Raw genomic sequence first — 4,725 nt, 5'->3', positions numbered from 1 at the left:
TTTATTGATTTGTAAATATTGTACCAGCCTGCATCCCTAGAATAAGTCCCACTTGGTCATGGTGTATGATCTTTTTAATATATTGCTGCATGCAATTTGCTAATATTTTGTTGAGGACTTTAGCATCTATGTTCATCAGGGATATTGACCTGTAAATCTCTTTCTTTGTAGTGTCTTTACCTGGTTTTGGAGTTAGTATCCTAACTGACTCACAAAAGGAGCTTGGAAGTATTGCTTCCTCTTGGATTTTTTGAAATAGTTTGAGGAGTAGAGGTGTTAGTTCTTCTTTGGATGTTTGGTAAAACTCCCCAGTGAAGCCGTCTGGAACCAGGCTTTTGTTTGCTGAGTGTGTTTTGATTACTGCTTCTGTTTACTCAGTTGTTATTGGCCTATTCAGGTTTTCTGATTCTTCCTGATTCAGTTTTGGGAGATTATATTTTTCTAGGAATTTGTCAATCAAATCCACATTATCCAGCTGGTTGGCATAGAGTTGTTCATGGTATTTCCTTACAATCCTCTGTATTTCTATGGTGTCAGTGGCTATTTCTCCACTTTCATTTTTTATTTTATTTATTTGAGCCCTTTCTCTTTGTTTCTTGATGAGTCTGGCTAATGGTTCATCAATGTTGTTTATTGTTTAAAAGAACTAGCTCTTGGTTTCATTGACTTTTTATATTGTTGTTTTAATCTCTATGCATTCATTTCTGCTCCAATCTTTATTATTTCTTTCCTTCTACTTACTCTGGGCTTTTCTTGTTATTCACTTTCTAGCTCTTTAAGTCGTAGGGTTAAATAATTTATTGCTGATTTTTCTTCTTCTTGTTTTTTATAGTAAAGGTGGAAATTTATTGAAGAACAAGTACAGACTCCCACGTGGAGAAAGGGAAAGAATCTCACAGCACAGACTCCCACGTGGGGAGGGGGAAAGAGTCCTCAATTTTCCTTGTTTTTTGAGGTGGGTCTGTCGTGCTATGAACTTCCCTCTCAGGACTGCTTTTGCTGTGTCCCAGAGATTTTGGATTGCTGTGTGTTCATTTTTAAAAATACATTTCTATTGATCTCAGAGAGGAAGGGAGAGGGAGAGAGAGATAGGAACATCCATGATGAGAGAAAATCATTGATCAGCTGCCCCCTGCATGTCCCACACAAGATCAAGCCCGCAAACTGGGCCTGGGCTCTGACCAGGAATCGAACCATGACCTTCTTCTTCATAGGTGGATGCCCAACCACGAAGCCATGCCAGCCGGGCTGTGTGTTCATTTTTATTTGTTTCCAGGAAGGTTTTTTTTTTTATTTCTTTCTTGATCTCATTGGTAACCATTTATTGCTTAATAACATACTATTTAGCCTCCATGAGTTTGAATGTTTTTGGGTGTTTTTACTGTAATTAATTTCTAATTTCATTTCACTGTGATCTGAGAAGATGTTTGATATGACTTCAATCTTCTTGAACTTGTAGAGACTTCTTTTGTGTCCTAACATGTGGTCTACCTTTGTGAATGATCCATGTGCACTTGAGAAGAATTTATATTCTGTAGCTTTGGGGTGAAATGTTCTATAAATGCCAATTAAATCCATCTGATCCAGTGTGTCCTTTGGGGTCACTGTTTCTTTGTTAAGTTTTTGTCTGAAAGATATATTCCGTGAAGTCAGCAGGGTATTAAAGTCCCCTACTATGACAGTATTGATCTCTCCCTTAAAGTTCTCTAGAATTATTTTTTATATATTTAGGTGCTCCTATGTTGGGTACATATAAGTTTACCAGGGTTATATCCTCTTGTTGTATCAATCCCTTTAGTATTATGTAGTAACCTTTATTGTCTCTTGCGATGGCCTTCATTTTAAAGTCTGTTTTGTCAGATATGAGTATTGCTACCTCAACTTTTTTTCTTTTCCATTTACATAGAAAAATTTTTCCCATCCCTTCACTCTCATCTTGTGTGTTTCTTTTGCTCTGAGGTGGGTCTCTTGTAGACAGCATATAGTTGGGTCATGCTTTTGTATCCATTTAGCTACCCTACATCCTTTTTTTAAAATATATTTTATTGATTTTTTTACAGAGAGTAAGGGAGAGGGATAGAGAGTTAGACACATCGATGAGAAAGAAGCATTGATCAGCTGCCTTCTGCACACCCCCTACTGGGTATATGCCTGCAACCAAGGTATATGCCCTTGACCAGAATCGAACCTGGGACCCTTGAGTTCGCAGGCCGACACTCTATCTGCTGAGCCAAACCAGTTAGGGCTACCCTACATCTTTTGATTGGAGCATTTAATCCATTTACATTTAAGGTTATTATTGATAGGTACTTATTTATTGCCGTTTAATTCTGTATGCCTAAGTTTCCCTCTCTATTTTTTTTTTTCTCATTACAGCAGTCCCTTTAGCATTTCTTGTAATGCTGGCTTGGTGGTGATGGTGGTGATGTACTCTTTTAGTTTTGTTGTTGTTGTTGTTTTTGCCTGGGAAGCTCTTTATTTTATCATTTATTTTGAATGATAGCCTTGCTGGATATAGTCATCTTGGTCTCAGATCCTTCCTTTTCATTACCTTGAGTACTTCATGCCATTCCCTTCTGGCCTGAACAGTTTCTGATGAGAAATCAGTGTCAGCCTTATGAGAACTCCTTTGTAGGTAACAGTTTTCTTTTCTCTTTAAAATTCTCTTTGTCCTTAATTTTTGGCATTTAATTATGATGTGCCTGGGTATAGGCCTGTTTGGGTTTTTCTTGCTTGGAGTTCTCTGTGCCTCCTGGACTTGTGTGACTTTTTCCTTTACCAGGTTAGGGAAGTTATCTGCCATTATTTCTTCAAACCCTTTCTATATTCTTTTCTCCCTTTCTGCCTCTTCTGGCACAGCTGCTATTTGAATACTGTTACGTTTCATGTTGTCCCACAGCTCCCTTAAGCTGTTCCCAGCACAGGAAACTGGGGTATCTGCCTTCTGAGCTCTAACTCCAGAGCCCCAAACCCTGGCTTCTGCTCACACAGCTCCAGTCTACTCTGCCCTCCCTCTGCCTGAGAACATCATAGGTGGCTCCACAGAGAATTTTGTGCATTGGCCCTTTAAGAGGGTACCTGAATTTCCAGTCTTCTCTCTCTGGCAGACAGCAACCCCGCTGCTTTTCACAGCCAGAGGTTATGTGGGCACCCTTCTCAGTTCTGGTGCTCTCTGCTGGGGGCCCAGCTGGGGGATTAGATCCCAGAGTTCTCAGTGCAACCCCCCACAGCTGGGATATCTCTCCAGAATTTCAGCTGCTCTCTGTGGGAGCCCCACCAGCCCTTTCACGCTCTGTCCCTCCTACCAGTCTCTATGTGGTCTGCACTTTCCATCCTTGGTTAACGGGGTTCTCTCCAGTGATTGTTCTATTGATTATTTAGGAAGTTTTTGTATTTTAGTTGTAATTCCAGTTTGGTCCTAGGAGCGTGTCTATGTAGCATCCACTTACTCTACCGCCTTTTTTAATCTCTTAGTATAGATATTTTAATGATGTTGATTCTACCAATCCATGAGCACAGTATATTCTTCCACTTGATTATATCATCCTCTATCTCTTTTTTCAAAGAATTGTAGTTTTTGAGTACAAGTCTTTTACCTCCTTAGTTAAGTTTATTCCTAAGTATCTTAATTTTTATTTCAGTGGTAACTGGGATTGTTTGTTTAGTTTCTCTTTCTGATAATTCATTATCCTATCTAATAAAGACAGAATAGGCAAATGACCATCACTCTGTGGCAAAGATGGTGGCACCCACAGCCAATAAGGAGGGAATATGCAAATTGAAGTGACAAAGATAGCAGTGGTCGGGCCCTGCCCCAGCCGCTCCAGGCCTCTGGGCAGCTTGTGTGTGCAGGCACGGAATAGCCGGGGCGGGATGCCTGCTATGGGAGGGTGCGGGGGGTGGCGGGAGCTACAGGAGGGCAGCAGGACCTGAGCGAAGGCAGATCCGCAGGGGCAAAGGCAGAAAGCAGCTCCGGCCAGAGTGAAGGTGGAAGGCAGCCCCAGCTGGAGCAAAGGTGGAAGGTGGTAGCCAGAGCAAAGACCTGGGTCCCAGGTGATGGAGGGAAGCCATTGCCGGCAACCAGGAGAAGGAAGGCCTATTTTTGCATGAATCTTTGTGTATCGGGCCTCTAGTTGGTGTATAAAAAAGCCATTGATTTGGGGGTGTTGATTTTGTATCCTGCTACATTGACAAATTCAATTATTAAAATCTAGTAGTTGATTGGTAGAGTCTTCAGGTTTTTCTATGTAAAATACCATGTTGCCTGCAAACAATGAGAGTTTTACTTCCTTCTTTCTAATTTGGATGTCTTTTATTTCTTCTTCTGGTCTGATTGCTGTGGCTAGGACTTCCAGTGCTGTGCTGAATAAGGGAAGAACACCCTACATTTACATAGAACTTAGATTTCCAGCACCTGGTCTTGCTGTGTGGTCTCTTGTGCACTACCCAATCTTTCTACCCATTCTTATCCAGTCTGTAAGTTGAGAGACTTGTTCTTTCTTTTTTTTTTAATTTGAAAGTGAGAGGGAGAGAGAAACATCAATTTGTTGTTCCACTTATGTATATATTCATTGGTTGATTCTTGTATGTGTCCTGACTGGGGATCAAACCCTCAACCTTGGGTATTGGGATGAGGGTCTAACTAACTGAGTTTCCTGGCCAGGGCAACACCCTTGCTTTTTTGTTTTTGTTTTTGTTTTTTTGTTTGTTTGTTTTTGAGAGAGA

Source organism: Myotis yumanensis, unplaced genomic scaffold (assembly GCF_028538775.1).
Source record: "Myotis yumanensis isolate MYYU_CA2020_CCGP unplaced genomic scaffold, mMyoYum1.0.hap1 SCAF_17, whole genome shotgun sequence".
NCBI lineage: Eukaryota > Metazoa > Chordata > Mammalia > Chiroptera > Vespertilionidae > Myotis > Myotis yumanensis.
This window is presented reverse-complemented; position numbering follows the sequence as displayed.